The sequence below is a fragment of the Bombyx mori genome, chromosome 13 (genome assembly GCF_030269925.1).
Source record: "Bombyx mori chromosome 13, ASM3026992v2".
NCBI classification, from domain to species: Eukaryota; Metazoa; Arthropoda; class Insecta; order Lepidoptera; family Bombycidae; genus Bombyx; species Bombyx mori.
The window spans coordinates 12,503,780-12,531,090 of NC_085119.1; the positions used below are offsets into that span (position 1 = coordinate 12,503,780).

At 37.1% G+C, this 27,311-nt stretch overlaps 1 protein-coding gene across 4 annotated transcripts in view; it reads right to left on the bottom strand.

The window, feature by feature from the left end:
* LOC101741917 (uncharacterized) overlaps positions 1 to 27,311 on the bottom strand; it is a 164,792-nt gene that overhangs the window by 109,551 nt on the left and 27,930 nt on the right. For all 4 annotated transcript variants that reach the window (XM_062671902.1, XM_038014842.2, XM_004927727.4 and 1 more), the window contains exon 2: positions 11,064 to 11,089. The gene's annotated coding sequence lies outside the window, so the exon portion shown is untranslated. The remainder of the gene's footprint in view (positions 1 to 11,063; positions 11,090 to 27,311) is intronic.

A 27,311-nucleotide genomic window follows, 5' to 3' on the forward strand; every position in this document is an offset into this window, starting at 1 on the left:
AAACGGATTTATGTGTTATTTTGGAATTTACATCAATTTGTATACCTATATTCTATATTCGTGAAAAAAATTGGTAATTTAATTTAAGCATAAAGTCGTTTAGCACTTTTAATAGGAATGATAATTGACGAATAAAAACAGAAAACAAATAGGAAGACTTATTGAAATTACATAATTCGATGCGGTAGCTTTTTGTTTATTCAAGTTATACAAAAACACTGTAATCAATTCAAGAATTTTTATGACACCTCACTTGACTCCTCGCAGCTAGGGAATTGCTAGATTTAAAGCAAAAACACTAAGACAGGGTTTCGTAAAATAGACGCTGCTGAGACGCAGTGCGATCAGTTTGAATTGCAGTTTCTTCATGAGAATTCCTTTGATAGCCTCGCAAATTGCACACTGCGTTTTGTTCTGACAGTTTATAAGAAATTCCTTCCTTTTCCTTTATTTTGTTTGAATCTTTGTTACAAGCGTGAATGTTAAAAAAGTTTTATTGACTATCGTTTGATGTTTCATCTTGTTCTCAATGTAGATGCTCAAACATTTTAAAAGCTGTATCATTTTTTGTACCTTATATCTTCTAATAAATAATCAAAACATTAATCTTATACGATACATTATGTACGCACAAAATTTTTGACTAGTGTCGAGTATTAATAAAAACTAGAGGTCCCCTGGGACTCGAAATTCGATTAACATTAATTGAAATTATAAGTTTGTACACTATTATGATTCTATTGTCAAAGACTATTATTATACTTCTATAATCACTGATTTCGCCAGGACTACACTTAAGACAAATATAAATTAAGACAAAAAATATTTAATCTATTCTCAATTTGACCACAGACTATAAGAAATAAGAAAAGTTTGACAATAAAGAAATAGATTGCATGCGTGTATGTGTCAAATACATGGTAGTGTGTGTAATGTTTTTTTTTAGTGATTTACTGTATTTATTATGCATAATTTAAAAAAATATTAACATTTTGCATTCCATCTCTATATTCTCTATAAGTGTGGGAAATTTCATACTCCTCCGTCCGCGCAATTTTCGTAAAAATGGGTAGAAAGTTTTTGCTTCACCTATAATATTAATATAGGTATGGATCTCGTTTACTAATTGAAGTTTCTTTTTTTATTAATTCATAAACAAACTATTCGATTATTTAACATTCTGATCAGATTACTTAAAATTCAGACCCGCATGTTTTCATTTAAGATAGCCTGAAGCGTACACAGTAACCGGCGCACTGGTGATGAAACTACTAATTGCGTAGCTAATTTAAGTGTTTGATTAACAGTAATGGCTCCCTTTAAATCAAATATTCATTATCACAACATAAAATTTTATGTTCTATTTCCCAACTCAAATCAACTTAGTGCTTTTTGATTGCTGTAGCAATTCGAACAGCTTACAGCTCTATATTTATAATAAGCTGACAAAGTAAGCGTATAGAAAATTTGAAATTTAATAATTTACAACCTAAGCTGAAAATAGTCTCATCAAAAGAAAACCATAAATTGAATACTTGATTAATCGATTAAAAAGGTATGTTCTTAGTTAGACCGTAGTTGTTTTTATAAATTTTAAAAAGTATAATATGTTACACTGACAGAGAAGTGATATTAACAGTGCCCAAATGGTGCTAATCACAGCCCACTGAGTTTCCCGCCGGATCTTCTTAGTGTGTCACGTTTCCGATCCGGTGGTAGATCCTGCGAAGCACTGCTCTTGCTGGGGCCAGTGTTAGCAACACTCCGGTGTGAGCCCCGTAAGCTCACCTACACGTCAAGGAGAAGCTGAAATAGCCTCTCAAGTATATCACCATGGATAGGAGAAAAAATGTGCTAATAGGAAGTCATGAACACACTGAAACAAGACGTAGATCTGTCTGATTTCGAATGAAGCAAATATTTTAATCTATAAAATAATATTTTCTTGCACGTATTTACGAGTAGACCGTGGTTGTTGTCAGCCAGTATCGTCAGCAAAGCAGTGTTTATGACTGTGCTGCAGCCGAAAGATAAATCCCAGACATTTTTATGACTGGTTATAAAATAAAATAAAAACCATTATAAAACTTATTCTCGGAGGGTAGCGCCATAAGTACTAGTTGAAAGTTTTCGATTTGAATTATTGAATTGATTTACTTTAAATGAGAATCAGTACAGAAGAATAAGTAGCGTTGTTCGATGATCTGTCTTCATGAATATCTAGGGATATCCATTTAGCAGTAAAAGATTTCGACTAGGCGTTATTAACGAGAATTATAATAAATTATAATATATTTTTATTATAATAAAATAATTTTAATAAATCGTCTATAAATTTTGGAAATATTAATAATGCAAATATTTTATTTGTCTGTTCTATGCTGCGGTTAAGTGTTGTGTTATTTGAAAAGAAAATCATTGAATCTAAAGTGTTTCTAGGTCATGATTACGAAATAGATTGGCTATTTTCTTAACTTAGGTATTATAGGCTTAAATTAGGTATATTATATATGTATATCTTTTATAAGACCGATGTCGTTGTTCGTCAACGATCGTCTCGACGACCCGTCGGTCGGGCGTCCTCGTGGTGCCACCGCGAGTCTGGTTGTGGTGTTGATGGTGGGAACCCTCCTTCTCTGACCAGGTTCTGACCTCGGACGTCGGGTGAAAGAGTACAGAGGAGTCATTTAGTGGATAGGGTCTTAAATTCAACCTCTTGGGCTCGCGATCCGCTCTCAAAATCTGCGGACCGTCCAATTCCACATACCCTGCCGCCCCTCAGGAGCGGGGACCTGGTAGAAGGTTCAGCCCCCGGCCCGAAAAAAATTATCTTTTATAAACATTTCAAACAAATTGTCTAGAAATTTAGACTTAGTGACAAGAAAAAGCAATATAAATAATAAACATATTCGTTATAATTATATTTAAATTAATTGAAAATCGTGATCTAAAATGAATATTATTTTAAGTCAGTACATTCTTACCATTTTATTGCTTTAAATGTATTTTTGAGTATGCTAGCATATTTTTTGTCATTAAAATGTATACCGCATTATTCACGTTGGAAAGAATCTTCAATACCATAGAAACGAAAAAAGAAAGAAAAAAAAAGTAAGTGTGTACATATTCTTGCACTTTTGCCATGTCTAGTTTACTTTAGTTTACGCAGTTACTTCTAAGTATTTAGTAGTACTTAGTATTTTATTATTTACAGATTTTATTTTATAAAATAATATACAGAAACGACAAATTCAAATTCAAATTCAAAATCATTTATTTCAACTTAGATGTCAGTATGACACACTTGTTGAATGTCAAAATACAAATAACAATGTTAACTCTACCACTGGTTCCAAAAAAAGCCACAGTCCTGAGAAGAACCGGCGAAACAAACTCAGCGGGCTTTTTTTTTTGTTTTTTCTCAAATATTTTCTTTTTTTTAAATAAATAGAAATATTCACAATAAAAGAAAAAACAAGTCAAAAAATACAATTTAAAAAAATATAATAATAATGAAAAATGAAAAGGCCAGGAGCGAGTGCCTCATTCCCACGTAGTGCCATCTAGTAAATAATCCTTATCTTTATAATATGCCTTGTTGCACAAACGTTCCTTAACAGTTTTCTTAAATCTATGAACAGGTAGTAATTGAACGTTTAGTGGGATCTTGTTGAAAAGCTGTACACCCAGCCCCCTAAAAGAGTTGCTTATTTTCTTAATTCGAGCCGCCGGCAACGCAAGCCTATGTTTGTTCCTAGTGTTCACATTGTGCAAATCGCAGACTCTGGGGAATTCTTCAATGTTTTTACGCACGTACAATAAATTTTCAAAAATGTATTGGGACGCTAAAGTTAGAATTTTGATTTCCTTAAACTTGTCCCTCAAGGATTCCCTCGGGTGCATATTATAAATAGCACGAATAGCCCTCTTCTGCAGGATGAAAATCGTTTCGACATCGGCAGCATTGCCCCATAGCAAAATGCCATAGGACATAACACTATGAAAATAACTAAAATAAACCAGGCGTGCCGTATCTTCATTAGTATACATTCGTATTTTTTACCGCAAACGCTGCAGAACTAAGCATACTCGCTAACTTGCATATGTGAGGACCCCACTGCAGCTTGGAATCAACTGTTATACCAAGAAAAACTGTCGAATCCACAAGCTCCAGTGTCTCTCCACTTACAGTAATATTAGTGTCTACTTGTCCAACATTAGGTGTGGTAAATTTTATACATTTTGTTTTTTTGTTATTTAATAACAGATTATTAACACTAAAACAATGTACCACGCGCGAGATAGCATCATTCACATCGTCATAATCTTCCAAATGTCGTTTAATTTTAAACAATAATGATGTATCATCAGCGAATAATACGACCTCGTGACGGGTTTCAATGAATTTAGGTAAATCATTGATATATACAAGAAATAGGAAGGGACCCAATATGGAACCCTGAGGAACACCCATATTAAGTAAGACACCGGAAGATCTCGTTCCTTTAACGTCTACCTTTTGGATTCTTCCGGATAAATAAGATTTAATAAGTTCTAATGAAACGCCCCTAATACCATAATGGTGTAATTTCCTCAACAATGTATTATGCTCAACACAATCAAAAGCTTTAGATAAGTCGCAGAAAACCCCAAGGGCATTATGCGACTCTTCCCAAGCCTGAAAAATATTTTTAATGAGATCTACACCTGCATCAATAGTTGACCGACCTCTAGTGAATCCATATTGTTTGTTATGAAGCAGGTTATTGGAATTGAAGTGGTTCAAAAGTTGTTCCAGAATAATTTTTTCAAAAAATTTACTCAATGTAGGTAGTACTGAAATGGGCCTAAAGTTAGAGGGGTCAAAATTACTACCAGATTTAAATAAAGGTATTATTTTACTATATTTCATTAGATCAGGAAACACACCACCATCAATACAGTCATTAAATATTGTAGCAAGGTAAGGTGCAATTATATCAATAATGGATTTTATAACATTAATTGAAATTCCCCATAAATCACCAGTTTTCTTAATATTAATGAGCTTGAATTATCAATTATGTCCTTTATATCAATATTTGTGAACTTAAAGTTAACACTACATTTATCAACATGATTTTGCAGTAATGATTCGGCGACGGTAGGAGATGAAATTAAAGATTTTGTAGTAGAAGCTGGGATATCAGCAAAGTAGTGCTCAAAGGCACTGGCCACTTCTTGATGAGAAGTTATTATTCGATTATTGATTTTTAAAGTTAATTCAGCATTGCTGTTTCTGACATTCCCAGTCTCCCTATTAATGATATTCCAAGTCATTTTAATTTTATCAGGTGCATTTTTTATAAGATTGCCTAAGTGCAATGACTTGGCCAATTTTTTCTTAAGTCTAAGAGACAGAAAAAAATACAAAGAAATACAAAGAGTACAATATGTATATTTCATACCAAACTTTGGAAATTTTTAATGTTGTAATTTATTTTAATTAATTTTGTATTTTTTTATTTGATAAGGTGTTTTTTTTGTTTATTTTTGGAAATAAAATGGGATTATTATTATTATTATTATTTCACACGAAGACACAATTTAAACGTCGATAGGGAGGTATAATTTGCACAAGAGTCGGCCTTTTCGCTAAAAAAGAGCTTCCATGTAATCGATTTTACATCGGAAACTAGTGAAATATATATTTCTAATAAGAAGTCTGATATAATTTAAATTATTATATCATCCTCATTCATCATCACCATTTTTAAATATCCTATTTATATCATATTTATTTACAACCTACTAATCTAGGTCAGTCTAGGTCAGGCAAGTTTAGACTTAATCTAAAAATGTTGTGCTAAAAATAAATCTATTAACATGTACTCACCCAAAAATACAGTTTTGCAACATTAAAAAGACCGATGCAACCTTATTCAGTTAGCACATCGTTTATGTGCTAATGTGTTTTTAATTTGACGTTTTACTGCATTCTAGTTATGCGGCTATGTGATACTTTGTGGTTAACCGTTCTCATGCTGGTACTTTGGAGGAATTTAAGCAAGTTAATTGTATGCTAATAGTTTTTCTGTAATATAAATAATGTGCACATTAATATTTTGCGTTTTTGCGTCTTTATTAATCTGCTCTAAGCTTTCTTTTATCTATCGTACGACAGAAAATATTCGTTTAACTTCCTTGGAAGTCGTCGTGGCCTAAAGGATAAGACGTCCGGTGCATTCGTATGAAGCGATGCACCGGTGTTCGAATCCCGCAGGCGGGTACCAATTTTTCTAATGAAATACGTACTCAACAAATGTTAACGATTGACTTCCACGGTGAAGGAATAACATCGTGTAATAAAAATGAAACCCGCAAAATTATAATTTGCGTAATTACTGGTGGTAGGACCTCTTGGGAGTCCACACGGGTAGGTACCACCACCCCGCCTGTTTCCGCCGTGAAGCAGTAATGCGTTTCGGTTCGAAGGGTGGGGTAGCCGTTGTAACTATACTGAGACCTTAGAACTTATATCTGGAGGTGGGTGGCGCATTTACGTTGTGGATGTCTATGGGCTCCAGTAACCACTTAACACCAGGTGGGCTGTGAGCTCGTCCAACCATCTAAGCAATAAAAAAAAAAAAAAAAACCTTAACTGAAACTTTTATAACACATAATGCGTAAATTAATTGAATACTTCGCTGATTTTAAGACTCTTTCTGGAGATTATAATTAAGTAATAAAATAAAACGTTTGAAAACCCTTCAAGAAAATGATCAGGAGGCGTATTAGGTAAATAAAAACAAAGATTTCATTAGCAAATTCATGTTCATTATCGACACTCAGCGATCGAGCATCACGCAAAAATCTACAGCAAACATTACAGCGTGCGAACCGAACATATTTAGCACATACGAACGTACGATCATAAAAACAGTAAAGTCCGATAATGGAAAACAGATATGGGTATCCTAGTGAATTGGCTCCGTCGTAGTCGCGGTCAGTGGTATCTCGTTTCTTAATTTCCCGTGGGAAGTCGCCCGGCCGCGGACAAATCGAACGCCACTCTTGTGTATGTCATACCAGATGGAATAACGTTTGTAAGCAACGTTAATATGAGTGTAATCTCGGATTTTTATGTACAAAGATACAGGACCGCATTATGTGGAAGGCATTGGGGAAGGCCTATGTCCAGCAGTGGGCAGATAAAGGCTGATGATGATGATGATACAAGATGAAGATGAAGTGGAGCATAAGAGTCTATGAAAAATAACATAACTGAAACAAAGTTTTTAAATTGCATATTATGTACCGACGGGAGACAAAATAAGAATAACTAGTGGCCCCGCAGTAGTCAAAATTCGACTATATAGTTAATTGAAATTATAAGTTTAAACATTATTATGGTTCTATTGTCAAACACTATTATATTTCGATAACATTATCAGTATTCGCCAAAACTACACTATAGATCAATAATATTAAAGACAAACCATATTAATCTATTTTCAATTCAACTACAGACTTTAAACAATAACAAAAGTTTCCCAATTGACAGTAAACAAAGAGTATATTTTTATATAATAATATGTGTTGTGTCAAATACATGGTAGGGTGTGTAATGTTTTCATTATTGATTTAAAGTATATTTTATGAATTATTTTAAAAAAAATTTAGCATTGTGCACTCCTTCTCTATATTCTCTATAAGTGTGAGAAATTTCATAATCCTCCGTCCGCACAATTTTCGCAAAAAGGGGTACAAAGTTTTTGCTTCACGTATTAATATAAGAATAATAATATGAGAGGTAATAATATGAGAAATAAGAATAATAATGAATAATAGTAATATACATTAATTTGGTAACTTTATAAATCTTAATACTCTAATAAACTTGTTTATATCGTAGGCTATGTATTACTAATTATATTAAACGATTTATATAAAAAAAATCATCTGTGATCTACCTAAATAAAATTGTAGAAAACATACGAACAATGTCTAAAATGAACATATTTCTTGGATGCGGTATTTCAAACATGAAAGGGCTGAGCACAGTTGAGATGGGAAATTTCTCTGCATCGTAAATATAATTTATTGAAAATATTAAAATTTCCAGTCCATATTTTGCAGAAATATGCTTTGATTTTTACCAAAAAAAAGCTTCGGGTAATATATTGTTGGTTCTATTACGTACAACAATATTTTAGACATCAATTCCATTCTATTATACTCGTAATATTATAATATACGAAATTATTTATAGACATAAGAAAAAGTAGCTACGGTACTTGCTAATTTTAAACTTTGATGTTTAGAATTCTAATACAATAAATTATTCACGTTACGGAATACCAAAAGAACACGACAGTTAGATATATATTTTAATATGATAAAAGTGATGATTTGTATTATATTTGAATGTATGAAGAAACATAATCACGCAAAAATGGCAAACGGATTAGGATGCGATTTCTTTTAAAAACACTTTACAAACTGAAAAGAGATATAGAACACTTTCTCTCTTGGTAAATTATATTACCCGACCAACGCCGAATATATTGTACACCTATAGTGTGTATATAGTGAAAATAAGAGCAAATCTTTACGGGTCAATGCGTCGAGTTTCATTAATTATGTATTACAAATTTAATAACAAAAAACTCGGTAAGCACTTCCAATAATTAATAAATTAGTGTATAGATGAATTACTAAACATAATCATATATTCTGACTTATATCCGACGTTAGGATGTTTTCTTATTTATGATTAGATAGATCAAGCCATTAATCGTGACGATCAAGATCCTCCGTACTATAACAAAAACAAAAACAACAAAGAAAGAAATAATAGATAAGATACGTACGGCAGCGCGCAAATTCAAATTATTCTTGTAATTTTGTTACGTCACAAATTTCATATTATTTTATCATCTTAAGATATCATAGTCTTGGCTGGTAATTTAATTACATGAAAACTTTTTAAAATCCGTTTAACAATTATAAATAAATCTAATAATAAAATAAGCCCACGAAACGCGATAAAATTGAAATCTCAAGTGATTGAAAGCATTGATGGCAAACAGACCGCGGCAAAGGTCTAACCTAACAATTTTGTAACATTGCAAATTTTGTTATAGCTTTTTGAAACACGAACAAAGATCAAACTAATTTTCGTGAAATCTTTGCGTTATTGATCTTATGAATAGAGGCTACCAAATTCGGCAAACATTAACAAAAAAGTTGTGAAGTTTTTGTCGTTCAACGACTAAGTGATTGATGGAGATTAAGAATTATGAGGTCACAGAAACAAATATGCTCAGAATTTTTTACTTCGAACTTTTGTGTTTTTTGTTGCTGTTTGGTTATTTTGACGATACAAACGAAAATCATTGTGAAGTTTGCTTGCGTATTTTTTTTCCTTACCTATGCTGATAGCCTTGAGAGGCTATTTCAGCTTCACCCTAACATCGGGCTCAAATCCTCACGGGGCTCAAATCGAAAGTGTTGCTAGCACTGGCCCTAGCAAGAGCGGTGCTTCGCCGAATCTACCACTGAATCGGAAACGCGACCCATTGAGAAGATTCGGCGAGAAACTCAGTGGGTTGTGTCTATGGGTTAATTCACTCGTCGAGCTCTTCGTCACAAGCGACGGGTTCGACGAGGACAGTGACCGGTGCTTGGGGTAACTAAAAGCACCGTTAATGGATCGGGAGGATCCATAATGACGTGTTTAGGGCGATGTCGACTGTTTACCATTCGGTCTACAGGATCGGGTATGAAACTTACGTAGTAAATATACTGTCACATGAAATTTCTGGTAAGCGTTTGTTTGTCTTTCTTTAGTTAATACCTCAAATGCTATTCACATTTCTCTGAATTTTAGATTACGTTGAAATAGTATACTGCAACATTTAAATAAATTTATTGAGTGTATGAAACAGATTAAAAAAAAACGTGTGGCGCTCGGGAACTGCCGCGCTAAAGCTATTGCATAGCATTTTTTATCAACTTATGCAATTATAATTAGACAATGATAATTTAATATTAAAATAATAATAAAACAAGGCCACGCTATATTAAACATGAATAAAGGAAAAACCTTAACTGTCCCCTTCACACTCATAAGCTAGACCGCGCGAGAGAGAGATGGGCAGAGTTTTCATGATGCGCATGCAGTGTGACGTCACGCCACGCGCTTATTCACAAACACTACACAAGCGCTACGTGTGAATGTGCTGAACGCGAGCTACATGGTAGGCAGAGTGAGGGGTGTAAGGTTTTTTTCGTTACGGAATTTCATGATTCGGTCGCCGCGCTCAAGGCCCGCGATAAAAGCTGCAATAGCTTAAAAAACACTGAGTCTTGAACACTTATACTGTTCACAATGATTAAACTTCTAAATCAATTACAGAAGTACTGCAATAACAGATTGGGTCTTAATTTTAAATATGTGCCTTCGCTTCGTGAGCACGTGTCGTGCTTAGTTGAAATCCGTTATCGAGAACGACTCAAAGGATTTAATTTCCTGTCGGCAAAATGAAAATCGATTAGTTTGATTTCCGCCGTCCGCCGGCGCCGTAGGGTCGATAGTTTCCGATGCGGATCGTGCCAAATTAAATAAGACATGACGGTTAATCTAAATGGGCCCGATCTTTGTGGATTGAGGTAATAGGTTTTGGTTTTCTGGTATTTATAAAAATACGTTGCTAGATTTCATTATAGAGTCCAATTTAGTAGCATGAATTTACAGTATGGTTAAACTAAGCTGCAAGGCTACATTTAAAGATGACGATCTCATCTAGTATGGTTCACGATAAAATTGTATTATATTTCTTTGGATGTTAATAATTATAACGCGTGATTCGCGTGCGCGGTTTAGTATGACGATATCTATGAAGCCGATAAGCAAACGCATAGAATTTAAACCAAAACGCATAGAAATATGCAGTTTTGCAGAAATGTAGTCACGCTGTGATTGTTGCCTACCCTGGTACTTCGTTAGTTAAAACTACTCACCGGCCACGGGTCGTGGTCGTCGTCCTGGTCGTAATAACCGTACACAGTAAAGTACTCACCAGAAAATCTACTCTGCGAACGCTACCTGTGAAGAAAAAAACATTTTTTTTCATTACTAGATTCCAATTTCAATGTAATCAAATAAAAATAAATCATTCGATCCCCGAATAAAGTCGTCGACGACTATTTATATAAATGATTGTAATTGCTTTCACAGCTTTGTCAGATAATTAAATTCCTAATCCAATTTCTTATCGAGGAGTACGAAATCCTTAACAAAAGGACATTTTAAAAATCCATTTGATCCCCCAAAAGAACCCCTGTCAACCCTTTGAGGTATTATGAATCTGTTTCATTATTGGTTTATTCATTAATCGCTTTAAAATGATTACGTCTTCATTTAAATGACGTAGAGTTTCTTCATGTTAATCCTGGATCCTTTGGTTTTTAATTCGAATACCTATCAAGAGACTATTTAATTATTTTGTTACTCGCATTGTATCTAACATTGATATACACATTGTAACATTAGTCATGTTTATGGAAATGCATACAATTGTAAGTTAAATGTCTTAGAAAATAATCCGAAACAAGTACTAATAAAGATGAAAAGAATGTCCGTAATTTAATATTAATTTAAATTCTAAGATTTATTAGCAAAATTTTCTTCAAACAGCATATTAAAGTGTCAAAGCAAATTTATTTTAAAACCTTTAGAAATATGAAATTAATGAGTTATCTTATTACACGTTATTATCAGCGAAGTAGCTTATTATACAAAATTATGCGAACTTACATTAATGATTAAGCTAAACATAATTTTCCGGTCTCGAACAGTTACTCTCATGACATCCGAAACAAGCAGATAAACACTGTTAATTATTTGTTATTAGTAGAAGGGGATTTGTATAGCACCACCCCACCTTTTCCTGTGGGTGTTGTAAACGTTCAGAGAATGGGTAACTGTGTTTTTTAGTATTTATCAGTACAATGCGATCGTCATCTGGCATTTACTCGTAGCAGGATATATCTGAGACCACAGTAGTGAGTGTCTCCACAATGCCGCAAATCAATTATTTGTATCGGCTTGAAGAACGTGATCACTGTTATGAAATCCAGCTGACATTTCGACTTCACATCCGAAATAACTAATTTTAATAATAAACTGAAAATCTAATCACGGACGATTCGCACGTGTTCAACAATTTAATGACAATAAAAAACGCGATATAAAATCGTAAGAGAAGATTAAATTTGGGCTCGCGAATAGTGACTCTGCAGGTAACTGTAAATCGGTTGACAGAAGAGAAAATGTTATTCAACTGTTGTATTTTAAGCGTATTTGTAATATACTTAGTCTGGCCATAATAAATACTGTTATAAATACTGTAAAAATAAACAAAATATTATATTTGAATTTGGAATCTGTTATTTTTATATGATTGCTCATTGAGTTTTCTTATTTTGGCGCCAGTACATTGTACAATATTTTGCGATATTAAAATGGAGTGAGGTGATAAAGAGAACCGAATCGCTGTGATTGCATTACACAAAGTAGGTATGGAGCCAAATGCAATTTTTAAAACTCTCCATACGCTTGGTATTAGTAAAATGTTTGTGTACCGGGCTATTAGTAGGTGCAATGAGACCTCCTCTATTTGTGACAGAAAAAGATCTGGCCGTCCACGTAGTGTTCGTACGAAAAAGGTGGTCAAAGCAGTAAGGGAAAGAATTCGAAGAAATCCTGTCCGAAAGCAAAAGATTTTATCTCGGGAGATGAAGATAGCACCTAGAACCATGTCGCCTATTTTAAAAGATGACTTAGGACTTGCAGCCTATAAAAGACGCACTGGTCATTTCTTAACTGATAATTCAAAAGAGAATAGGGTGGCAAAATCGAAACAACTACTGAAGCGGTACACAAAGGGAGGTCATAGAAAATTTTTGTTTACGGATGAGATTTTTTTTACAATTGAGCAACATTTTAACAAACAAAATGACCGTATTTATGCTCAAAGCTCTAAGGAAGCTTCCCAATTAGTCAACAGAGTGCAACGTGGACACTATCCGACTTCAGTGATGGTTTGGTGGGGTATTAGCTATGAAGGAGTGACTGAGCCACACTTTTGTGAAAAAGGTATGAAAACATCGGCACAAGTGTATCAAGATACCATTCTTGAGAAGGTAGTGAAGCCCCTTAACAACACCATGTTCAATAATCAAGAATGGTCCTTCCAGCAAGACTCGGCGCCAGGTCATAAAGCTCGGTCTTGGTTGGAAACGAACGTTTCGAACTTCATCAGAGCTGAAGACTGGCCGTCATCTAGTCCCGATCTTAATCCGCTGGATTGTGATTTATGGTCAGTTTTAGAGAGTACGGCTTGCTCTAAACGCCATGATAATTTGGAGTCCCTAAAACAATCCGTACGATTGACAGTGAAAATTTTTCCCATGGAAAGAGTGCGTGCTTCTATTGATAACTGGCCTCAACGTTTAAAGGACTGTATTGCAGTCAATGGAGACCACTTCGAATAAACTTTTTATAATTTAAATTGTTTTATATTTATGTATTAAACTAACACACTCTAAAAGTAAGAAATGTTATTTGCAATGGAATTTTTGTTTTTCCTTTGTCTCAGTATTTATGGCAAGACTAGGTACAGATGTATCGAGTGATGTGCCGTGAGCTTGACTGTCCATCTATGCAAATTACAGAGAGTATTACGTAGGCTTATGTTAACTTTGTAGTATCCGATTACGTGAGATCAAAAGGTCACGGAGAGAGTGTTTGTTGACCTCTCGTGAAACCACGGCATTTGAAACCTAACGACACTTGACGTATTTAATATAAAAAGAAAAAAAAACGTTAATTCGTTTAAGATAAATTGTCGTTCGGACAATGACCGTAACTTTCTTTTTTATATAAATTTTTTTGTCAAAATCTGGATCCTCCAACTTATTTAAATATTATAATGTATGAATTAAGATTAGATTAATTATGACTTTTTATATCTTAATATATTTTGAGTCTTTTCTTTTGAGGATGATGATCAAGAAATGCCACATAAATAAATATATGGTATTTAAATATATTCTGGGTTTGTAAATCTATTAATATAGATTTACAAATAATTACATAATTGCCTATATAATAGAAAAGGGTGGGTAGATATTGAAAATAGTTTAAAAAATTGTAAAGTAGTTAGTAGTAATACTAGTTTGTTAGTTAATATATATTCATAAGCTGTGCTCCTGACAATTTTGATTTTCACGGTGACCACTCACCGAGTGTTTCAGACCAAAAAACAACAATCTAAATCATGTTAGAAATTATTCACTTTCTTTGTTAAAGAACGGATTGGATTGTCAATGCAATAGTATTAAAAACAATCTTATTTTAATGATATCTATCTTTATTTCTCTCATTCGCGGTGCTTATTTAATCCGTGAATCAAATGAAATAATTGTACGGCATTCAAATCTCAAAAATCTTTAAGACTAAGTTTGTGATATTAATATTTTCCGAATGTCAGAACAAAAGTTGTTAATTAAACTCGTTATTTTCAATGAAACTGAGAATGAGTTCCCGAAATTAATCGGCGGGACCTATTTGAATAAACAAAGAAAAACGAACTTCTAAACGGCAGCGAAATTTAATTCTATTCGTAAAGTCACGGAGTTGATTAGCATAATACAAGGCAAAGTGAAATTGAGCTGTTTACCTGGAGAGCCAGTGGATCCATATAACTTTATCGGTGCTCAATGGAGACAGTTTTGCGAAGAAAAAAATTCTAGAATCTTTTTCGACGCGTAGGTATTTCGTTTTGTCACCCGGTATTATTTTTGAACAATGGTGTAACACTAAATCAGCGCCCCTAACTGTTGAGATTAAGGTCGCGGGTTCGATTATCATAACCGGAAAACCGGTGACGAACAGAACGAAAGTTTTCCTCATTTTCTCGGAATCTTTTTAAATTTAAATATCTGTATCGTTTCTCATGGGATGGTGCAATTTGGTGGGGTAATTTGTAATGTCAAAAAGCAGAGGCCATACAAAATAATAAATGCAGACCATATACATACCAAACGTGTGGAAGTTTGGTAAGTAAAATACATCAAAGATCTCTTTACTTTCAGCAAACTTGAACAAAACTCATAATGAAGCAATTTAACCCATCTCTTCTTTTATATCGAATACGTTATTGTCAAAGTAATTCGTTAAAACTTGTGATTCCGTTTCAAAAGGCGGAATTGAATGGGGCAACGGGAATCCGACTTTCGCTCTGAAAATTTTAATGAGAAATTCGTATCTCATTGCTTTGAAACAGCGACGGAGGGCGGCAATCTCTCGCGTCAATTTAGTCTGTCTCGACACAAGTTTGCGCTGTTTGGGCGGAATCCTTCGCGACGACAACTTATTTGTCGGCCCGAATTAAAAGGTAATGTGACCAAGTTTTCCCGTTCCGAAGTCGTACTTCCTGTACGGATTGGAATTATTACCTGACCGTTTCAGCGGGCACCCGTTGGACTGAGCCGTTAACGCTAAAACTCCGCGATTTATTCCCGCACCCAGATGCCGACAACAATCACTATGATAAATTACTTTTGTGCGTGACTTTAAATTTTTACAGCCATACCCCTGGGATCCTAAGTGTTGTTTTTTTTGTTTTATAAATTATGGAAATGATGCCTCTAAAAATCTTAATTTACAAAGTTTTCTTATAAATTAGATAGTATCTTGTGATATTTGTTTTTAAGGGTGTATAATAGCTTTCAATTGTCTTATCGTAGTATTGTCTAACATTATAATTTGGGTACGATTTTTTTAAACAAACGGAAATGTTTAAATGTATTGTGGTTACCAGTTTTTTTCTAGTATAATATATCATTAATCGAACGAACAAATACGAGGAAGCTTGTATCGCGTCAAACTAAATAGAAGAATTATTTAATGCGCGTGCTTCGAATCGTGACACGACCTCACGGACACAGACTAACTGTTTGTCTTTAAGATATTTCTGACACTGTTCCCAAATAGCCAGCACGATTTAGATGCTAATGCACTCTGTGTTCCGCATTTATTTGAACTTGAGTAGACAATCTTAATTGAGATGCTATAAAAAACCTGGTATTTGTTATTTCTCGCGCGTTAAGATCAAGCTGATTCAAGCAATGACTCATAGCTGCTTGCTTATTAAAATTCACGTCTAGTTTCGGAGGTAATAGTTTAAAAAATTATATTTATAAACTACATTTCGTCATAAGGCATTTCGGCAGTGGGATAAAAGTTGGCCCAGCCCATACATTTCTCACCGTTCAAACTATTTTCATACCAGTTCGTCATTCATACCGTTGTTCATACCGTTCTGTAGTTTACGTGTCAAAACGTTATAAATAGGATAGTACGTTCGTATTAATAATATAATTTACTATGTAAAATCTAGTAGTATAAAAGTAAAAACCAAAAAACTTTAAAAGACGATATACTTTAATAACAACCGGTTTTGATGAAAGCGTATATTCTGCTGCAAAGTAATCTCTATCTACCTGTCTAAGCTACATGAAAATCTATTCAGTAATTCCCGAGATGAGCGCGAACAAACAAAACGACAAAAATAGTTCGATAACTCACTTTCATTCATTTTTATGGCTTAAGAAGAATAACTCTTCTTTAGTTACCTACGCCCTTTTTACACTACTTTTTCGATGTGCAGACTTCTGGATTTCACTTTTTTATTTCACATATTAATTTACGTTAAGATACGACACTAAAAATTAAGTTATTACGTACAAAAATTATACTATTTAGCATAGCTACTAAACTTTTGTCGACTGATTTGATTGATATTTAAAAAGAAAAAACGACGGATTATGCATACTTTAGCAGCTGCACTAACATTTACTTAGATACAGAAGCGACGTAAAGTTTGACTAATAAAGAAAAATTCGTCGACTGATGCCAAACGGTATTTGAAAAAAAAAATTATAGACAATATCTTGTCCATATATCCTACATATTATATAGTCACCATTAGTGTAAACCGGTATGTTAAGATAATGCTGATACGGAAACTACTATACTGGTTAGGTAAGTCCGGAGTCGTTGATGCGCGGAAGAAAGTGTGTGTGTTGATCTCATGCTAACGATAATTATGGTCAGTGGTGCTCAAATAGCACTTCAATAATTCAAAATACAAATCACTAAGTATTTGACGTAAAAAAAAAGTTTTAATGACAGGGTATTTTGAAATTAATTACATTGTGTACCAAAAAATACGTATATACGTATACTGCAAGTTTTAAAACTTAAAAAAAAAAACACGCTTAAATAACAGCTGTATTCGTTATCTGTTGATACCGATTAAGATATTAGAGCGAAGTTACAAAATTATTTTATTGTCATCGGTACTTGATGCGTGCGCGCCAAATTTTCAGATTAATCTTCAAAAATAATCTTGAAGGCAGCAAAATTGACGTTCAAAGATTCCTTTACGTACAAAAAAAAAATGAAAAAAGAAGTTTGTGCAATAATTACATTAAAAAGGATCGATTACAGTTCTTGTATAGCCCTAAGCTCAACCAGTTATACAAGAAGACTTCTAACAAACATAATTATTTGACGGCAACGGTTCGAAGGGTAGGGTAGCCGTTGTAACTGTACTGAGACCTTAGAACTTATATCTCGAGGTGGGTTGCGCATTTACGTTGTAGATGTCTATGGACTCCAGTAACCACTTAACACTAGATGGGCTGTGAGCTCGTCCATCCATCTAAGCAATAAAAAATAAAAATAAAATATTAAAATATCGAAAGCAATCTAAAAAATGTACGTATCACGAAATAGAATCAATAAAAAATGATCTACAGTTCAATCAAATCATGCGCGATTAAAACATTGTTTTCTGAAGCTTAAGGTTACGTAGCCGTCACTTAGCATTAAATTATTAAAATGCATTATGGACAGTCATCGTAATAGTCTCGATTGAGGCTCGTATCAAATGACCCTCACAATTATTGATATGCTTGTTAACAACGCTTAGCATCAGGAACATGTTTATTGTAATTATAACAATTACCTATGCAGTACAAACGATGGCCTTTTGGTCTTTAGATCGCAATCGTACATTTCCATATGATAGGATTTCCTATAGTTATTTAAATATTTTTTTCAAGTAATTATCGAAAAGGTCGTAGTACATATACGTACATTGATATTGTGATGTTGATTTTGTCCATATTTATATCATAAATATTGTCTCATATTTCTAATATTTGAAACGTAAGCTTTAGGAGAATTAATGTAACTGAAAACAATGCAACATGACTTATTGATAATTAATAGGATTAGCAAGATTTCACCCCCAACTATGAAATTTATTATTTATAATACGGCATTAAATTTTAAGTTTATATACAGACAACAAGTTTAATCTTTGAAAATTAAATATATAATTTTAGTGGCTATCTCTGATGGTAATTTAATTTTTGTAGTTTGAGTGTCGCTGTACAAGAGAGAGCTAGGCTATGTGACGAATGACAGAGTTGCATATCAGATCAACGTAGCCGGAGAAATTATTAAAAAAATCTGATTAAATGCGTTACGTAAATTGTTTGTATTCAAATTTTCGCTGCAAATGGTTGCGGTTGTCATGTCAAAGCATCCAAACGTCAGTCCAAAAATGTATCTATGCAATATGTTTATCTGATAAATTTTGATTGTCAATTAAGGAACTAGTTTCTGAATAGACGATAATCTGTTTTTGAATTTCAAAAGTAAAAGTCAATGATAATAGATTCTTACAACTTCTTAGCTGATGTGATAAATAAAAGCTAGTACTGATTGTACCAATTTGTAGGGAGCTAGTTTTGTATGTATGTAATATAAAAAAAAAAACCATAAAAGATAATTTGTTGATTGATTCATATATTACATGAGACGTTAGCACATCGAAAATCGGATAGTGCTCTAAATAATTGTTTGAGTTGATTCCGTCATTTAATTTCTACCATTACACCGCTATCCATTGTAGTAAATTAGAACAACGGAGATAATTTTTGCCACAAACTGGACATGGACATGGGAAATTTTGACATGGAATAAACTATCCCAGATCCGTGGACGCTATTTCTTTTTCCCAATAAAGTTAAGGTAAAAAATAATAGAATCTTTAGAAAATACCACGAATGTCGACCAGCGGCGTCTATTCGACATAAAAAGAATCATAACTTCCGTTTGCCCTTGAATACTACAAAATTACAACAAAAACGTACTTTAAAATATATATTATTTTTTATGCCCTTGTAGGCAGACGAGCATACGGCCCATCTGATGGTGAGTGGTTACCGTCGCCCATGGCCTTCAGAAATGCCAGGAGCAGAGCCAAGCCGCTGCCTATATACAGAAACGATAACAGTTCAAAAGTCGCTACGTTCAACAAAAACCCATGAGCGATTGCAACAGCTGCCAGGAGTGCGAATATGCGTTTAGTTATTAATTGTTGGGTTGATGCTTCCCGCTTCCGTAGGTTTAACCCGCGATTCCCTACAAGTAACCCCTGGGTGGTGCTAAACGGGAGCCGAAAACACAATCGGTGGTAGGACCTAGTCCGACTGGCTGGCGACCACCCTCCAACTAGAGTCTGCCGCCAAATAGCCTAGCTGTGTTCCGGCATGTGGGTTGGAGAGCCAGTTCTATTCCTTTCCTTTCCTCCTCCTTGTTGGGGGTGAGTCTTGGTGATACTTGGAACATGCAGAGCAAACGTGCGCGCAAGTCCGCGGGGCGTGGGTTGCTGACGGGGGTATAGGGAGACCCAGTGAAACGGTGCCTGCCGCCGCCCGCCGGTCAGTAGGGGACCTGAACCTGGGTGTCACAACTAAACTCCGCCCCAGGAAGCTGTCCCGCCAACCGGTGTAAAATCCTGTCATGCGGTCGTCGTGCCGGAGTCGGAGACCGGAGTGGATCCCGGCGATCGTATGCAGGGTGGACTGGGGGCCCTTCCATGCCCTGCGTCAGCTTCTCGCGCAACCCCGGATCGAGTGTTCATTGTGCCCTGCGCTTTATTCAGGTATTGCCTTGATCTCGCCTCTAGCATCCTACCTCTCCAAATCCTTACTCTCCAACTAAAATTATCATGAAAGTCGACAAAAGAAAAAGAGTTTTTTCGGCGGATCCCCATTCCACGTTTAATGTGGATTTCAGCAATGTCAGGGGCCTACACAGTAACCTTGACGCCGTACATCACCACCTTGAGACGGCGCAGCCTGCCCTCTTTTTCCTGACTGAGACGCAGATATCTGCACCGGACGATACGTCGTACCTCGGATACCCCGGCTACGCATTGGAGCACACCTTCCTGCGTAAAGCCGGGGTGTGTGTGTTTATCCGGGAGGATGTCTGCTGTCGTCGGCTTCGGGGCCTCGAGCAACGGGACCTGTCCCTCTTGTGGCTACGCGTGGACTATGGGGGCTGTACCAGAGTCTACGCTTGCCTGTACAGGTCTCACAGCAGTGATGCGGGGTCAGCTCTGTTTGAGCATGTACAAGAGGGGACTGACCGCGTGCTTGAGCAGTACCCATCTGCGGAGGTGGTGGTCCTTGGTGACTTTAACGCTCATCACCAGGAGTGGTTGGGATCCAGAACCACTGACCTCCCGGGTCGGGCTGCCTACGATTTCGCCTTGTCCTACGGCCTCTCACAACTGGTGACACAGCCCACCCGTGTCCCAGACATTGAGGGGCACGAGCCTTCTTTGTTGGACCTTCTGCTGACCACTCACCCAGCTGGATACAGTGTGGTGGTCGACGCTCCACTTGGATCGTCTGATCACCGCCTTATCCGTGCTGCCATACCACTCTCTCGTCCTAGTCGTCGAACGACGACCGGGTTTCGAAGAGTTTGGCGGTACAGGTCAGCAGACTGGGATGGAATGCGTGAATTTTACGCATCCTACCCATGGGGGCGGCTCTGCTTTTCCTCCGATGATCCTGACGTCTGTGCGGACCGACTTAAAGACGTGGTGCTTCAGGGAATGGAATTATTCATTCCTTCTTCTGAGGTGCCCGTTGGGGGTCGCAGCAAACCCTGGTATAATAAAGCCAGTAGGGATGCTGCACGCCTCAAGCGGTCTGCATACGTGGCATTTAATGTTGCTAGGAGATGCCGGGATCCTGATATCTCGGAGAAAAGGCGGAAATTTAACGCCGCCTCTAGGTCCTATAAGAGGGCTATTGCCAAGGCGAAGTCGGAGCACGTTGCCAGAATTGGCGAGCGACTGAATAGCTATCCCTCTGGGAGCCGTGCTTTCTGGTCGCTGGCTAAGGCTGCAGAAGGTAACTTCTGTAGGTCTAGCCTTCCACCACTGCGTAAGTCCAATGACAGTCTGGCTCATAGTGCGAAGGAGAAGGCTGACCTTCTGGTCAAGCTCTTTGCCTCATACTCGACTTTGGATGACGGAGGAGCCACGCCGCCCAACATCTCCCGGTGTGACAGCTCCATGCCTGAGATTCGCATCACACAGCGTGCGGTCAGGCAGGAGCTTCGGCTTCTTGATGTCCATAAGTCGAGTGGGCCAGATTGCATCCCCGCAGTGGTTCTAAAAACATGCGCCCCTGAATTGACACCCGCGCTAACGCGTCTATATCGCCTCTCGTACAACACCAACAGGGTTCCGTCTTCATGGAAGACTGCTCATGTCCACCCTATCCCCAAGAAGGGTGACCGGTCGGACCCCTCGAATTACAGACCTATCGCGATAACTTCCTTGCTTTCCAAGGTGATGGAGCGAATCATAAACATCCAACTTCTTAAGTATCTTGAGGATCGCCAGCTGATCAGTGACCGGCAGTACGGTTTCCGTCATGGTCGCTCAGCTGGCGATCTTCTTGTATACCTCACACATAAATGGGCTGAAGCCTTGGAAAGCAAGGGCGAGGCTCTCGCTGTGAGCCTTGACATCGCGAAGGCCTTCGACAGGGTCTGGCATAGGGCACTTCTATCGAAGCTTCCAGCATACGGGATCCCTGAGGGACTCTGCAAGTGGATCGCTAGCTTTTTGGATGGACGGAGCATCGCAGTTGTCGTCGATGGCTGCTGCTCCGATACCATGACCATCAACGCTGGTGTTCCACAAGGTTCGGTGCTCTCCCCCACGCTTTTCATACTGCATATCAATGACATGCTATCTATTGATGGCATGCATTGCTATGCGGATGACAGCACGGGGGATGCGCGATATATCGGCCATCAGAGTCTCTCTCGAAGCGTTGTACACGAGAGGCGATTAAAACTTGTGTCTGAAGTGGAGAACTCTCTGGGGCGGGTCTCCAAGTGGGGTGAACTGAATTCAGTTCAGTTCAACCCATTGAAGACACAGGTTTGCGCGTTCACTGCGAAGAAGGACCCTTTTGTCATGGCGCCGGAATTTCAAGGAGTATCCCTGCAGCTTTCCGCGAGTATCGGGATTCTGGGGGTCGATATTTCGAGCGATGTCCAGTTTCGGAGTCATTTGGAAGGTAAAGCCAAATTGGCCTCTAAAATGTTGGGAGTTCTCAACAGAGCGAAGCGGTATTTCACGCCTGGACAGAGACTTGCGCTTTATAAAGCGCAGGTCCGACCTCGCGTGGAGTACTGCTCTCACCTCTGGGCCGGGGCTCCCAAATACCAGCTACTTCCATTTGACTCCATACAGAAACGGGCTGTTCGGATGGTCGATAGTCCTGCTCTCGCGGATCGCTTAGAACCTCTGGGTCTACGGAGGGACTTCGGTTCTCTCTGTGTTTTATACCGCATGGTCCATGGGGAATGCTCTGAGGAATTATTCGAGATGATTCCCTCATCTCCTTTTTATCATCGCACCTCCCGCCATCGGAGCAGAGTTCATCCATATTATCTGGAACCGCTGCGTTCATCGACAGTGCGTTTCCAAAGATCTTTTTTGCCACGTACCATCCGGCTTTGGAATGAACTCCCCTCCACGGTGTTTTCCGAGCGCTATGACATGTCCTTCTTCAAACGAGGCTTGCGGAGAGTTCTTTATGGTAGGCAGCGGCTTGGCTCTGCCCCTGGCATTGCTGACGTCCATGAGCGACGGTGACCACTTACCATCAGGTGGGCCGTATGCTCGTCTGCCTACAAAGGCAATAAAAAAAAAAAAAAAAAAAAAAAAAAAAAAAAAAAAAAAAAAAAAAAAAAAAAAAAAAAAAAAAAAAAAAAATTAATCGTTGGCAACACTATGCATGTGCGCGTTGTGCGTTGAACTCGTTCCCATTACAGCGAGCGATCTAGATTATATCGATATTGTAATTACAGAGGTACCATGGTTGCACAAGTCTCAGTGTCGAATTTATTGCGCGTGTTTTTGATAAAAAGAGTCACGTTCGAAGACTTCGCTTCGATATGATCTCAGCATTTTAAATTTTTTTTTATTGCTTAGGTGGGTGGACGAGCTCACAGCCCACCTGGTGTTAAATGGTTACTGGAGCCCATAGACATCTACAGCGTAAATGCGCTACCCATCTTGAGATAAAAGTTCTAAGGTCTTAGTATAGTTACAACGGCTGCCCCACACTATAAACCGAAACGTATTACTGCTTCACGGCAGAAATGGGCAGGGTGGTGTGACCTACCCGTGCGGACTCACAAATGGTCCTCCACCAGTAATTACGCAAATTATAATTTTGCAGGTTTGATTTTTATTACACGATGCTATTCCTTCACCGTGGAAGTCAATCGTGAACATTTGTCAAGTACGTACTTTATTAGAAAAATTGGTACCCGCTCGCGGAATTTGAACACCGTTGCATCGCTAGATACGAATGCACCGGACGTCTTGTCCTTTAGGCCACGACGACTTAAGCATATTCACTTTATTATCATACTACTACTATCAAGGCTAATAGAGTTCATCCACACAACTTAAAATCATCATCCGAAAATCGATTCCAGATAATATGTCTTTGCCACGTATTTTTCGATTTTTAGGTATATCTTCTTTATTTCTCTATTCTGTGGTTCCCGAGCGCTACGATATATCCTGCTTCAAACGAGGTTTGAAAGGAGCTCTAATAAATGAGCAGAAGCTCAACTCGACCCTAGGCATTACTAATAATACCCAGGAGTATCAGTAAGACTCACTGAGGTGGGCCGGTCGCTCGTCAGCTTATATTTAGGCAATTGAAAACAAAGTTTGATGCCTTCGTCGCCAAATGTGACTTTTGGTTGCTCTATTTATAGCTCAACAACATGAATTCCGTTTTTTATCGAAAAAGTTGTTAGTCAAAGCTAACAACTAAGAACCATTAAGTATTTGATGAAAATAAATTTAGATGTTTAGTATTTATGAGTTTTTGTAAAATGCGAGAAGTTAATAAAATAAGAGTTATGCTATGCGCTATGACATGTCCTTCTTTAAACGAGGCTTGTAGAGAGTTACTTAAGGGTAGGCAGCGGCTTGGCTCTGCCTCTGGCATTGCTGAAGTCCATGGGCGATGGTAACCACTCAACATTAGGTGGGCCGTATGCTCGTCCGCACACAAGGGCAATATTTTTTTTTTAAGTTGCTACCGTATTTATAGTATTATAGTATTGATCATCGAAATTATTAACTAAATTTCATCTATAACACGTGCTCTATACAAATACATTTCCAGTTGAATGACCGATCTATATCGATGTTACAACCATCGAAGTACCATGGTTGCGCAAGTGTCATTGCCGCGATTTGCATCAGATACTGTAGGCAACAGCCAGCATCGCAATTGTTGTATAATGTTGCAAGAAAATTATTTAGCGCATAATTGGGATTTTAATGTTTTTTTCTGTGTTTACTTGGAAATGATTTAAACGTTTTCTTTATATAAAATAAGATTGACGTTACTGATCTTGCTTTATTTATCTATGTAACATGAAAGGTGGGTGGGGCAGCCGTTGTAACGTAAATATCTATGGGCTCCAGTAACCACTTAACACCAGGTGGGCTGTGAGCTCGTCCATCCATCTGAGCAATAAAAAAAATTAAAATTTTTAATATTTCTTGCAAATCGACCTCTTTATTCATGTTTATTCATCGTACAATCTAGTGGATTTTGTGTAAGCTTTGTTATAATTTTTTTTTGCTTACCTAGGTGGACGAGCTCACAGGCCACCTGGTGTTAAGTGGTTACTGGAACCCATAGACATCCACGACGTAAATGCGCCACCCACCTTGTGATATCAGTTCTAAGGTCTCAAGTATAGTTACAACGGCTGCCTCGCCCTTCAAACCGAAACGCATTACTGCTTCACGGCAGGAATAGGCAGCTAGAAACGGCAGCTAGCACGCTAGAAACTATTTAAGCTTTTAATTCTTACAATGTCCAAAGGCGTATATTTTTAAAGCCTTGATAAAATAAGTAATCACTACGATTTTTGAACAACTGGATTTTTATTACTCTTACATTAGTTAAACTGGTATAAATCAGATGCTACATGTACGCTATTCAAGCTACTAATAGATGTGGAATTTTTACCGATTTTTCTATATCGTTCTTTAATTTCAATCTCTATCTGTTTGCGTTAGTGGAAGAGTATAGTGCAATCCCATACAGATCGGTACCACGGCTTCAAAGGTAAACCCTATTTTAAGTTAAGTTAATTTAAGTTTTATTGTATATCGGCTCTTATCCATCAAATCATATTCCCATCTTAATAAATCACAATAAAGACAACATAAGTATTTTTTTTAACAACAATATGTTCCGTAATCATACTATAAGTGTGCTTTGGTAATGTTATACCAAAGTTACCATAAGTTTCGAATTCCCTGAATGTATTATCATAGTTAAATAATGTATTTTTCATGTGCTAATTGTAGTAACAGTGAAATCACACAAATCCGCTAACTTGCATTAGCGTCACTTATTGCGCTTATTGAAGCGCTAAAACATAGATCATTAAATTTTGTTAATGTTGCTGTCCTTAAGTGTCATATTTTAATAAAAAAATTAATAGCTGTAGGTGGGTTGTTCTTGCGGAACACACATTGGCGCGTTGCTCTGAATTCGACGAGCAACGTGCCGCCCTCGTCGCGGTCATAGCCGCGCGTCGTGGCTACGATGCTCGGCAGCGACGCGTCCTGGAAGGCGATGCTCGACTTCTGCGAGTCCACCATCTCGCAAAAGGAGGCGGCGGAGCGAGAGAGGGAGAGCTCTTCCCTTTCCGCACCGATCCGTCGCCGTCGAGCCGGGGGCCGGAGGCGGGAATACGCCCGTACGTCCCGGCCCCTGTAGGTAGCGGCCTCCCCCCGGTGAAGGTCAAGGGGCGACCTGAGGGGGTGAGACCGCGCAGCGCGCTACCAGCACTAGGAGTGGGTGATATAAATCGTATATAGATTCAATATCTATATATCGCAGCAATATCGTTGAATCCGATATCGCCCCGCACGAAATCTATATATCGATATCAGCCGATACACGATATTGCTCGATGTGATGCGCATCGCCATATCGCGATATCGGACCGATTCGTGAATCGAAATCTATATTTCGATATCAGCCGATACACGATATTGCTCGATGTGATGCGCATCGGCATATCGTACCGATTCGTTAATATCAGCAATATTCGTTTGGTTCGTATCGAATCGGCCAGAGTGAGTGAGCGCGCGATAGGGATATCATGTAATGAATGAAACAGAAATAGGCATTATCCATACAATTGTAAACCTTATATTTAAGTCCATATGTCTGTAGATTATTCTTAGCGTATCAGCAGGATACAATTAAGGAAAGAAGTTTCAACTTTCGACCCTAACTTGAATGCAGTATAGCCTATTTGCATCGTTGAATTTAATTTCACGCGCTTTGACCTTGAACTAGAATTTTTGGACAAGTGTTTATAAATACTTAAAAGTTTTTTGTGTTTGATTTTTAAAGTACACATTTTTCTATTTTTAGTTGAATCCAAATAATTGAGTTTATTTCTTGTGTTTGTATTAAACTTTTGAAATCTACACTCTTTTGGTATATTTTGTAATTTTAAATTAAGACACAAAATATTAAAAACTGAAAATAATGTAGCCAGTCCTAAGCCTGGTAAAAGCATGAAGGAAAGTTTTTTTGATATTTTTATTTTCATGTTCTTTTTATTACTTTAAGATCATATTATATATTGATATCAGAAAACCAACCATATAACGTTGACTTAAATCTATATCTACTACGATATTATATCAGCGTATCGTTTCAAATCTCAAATATCATGAATCGAGAAAATCTACTAGCATCCATCAATATATAGATTCAGAAAATATATAGATTCAATATCCGATATT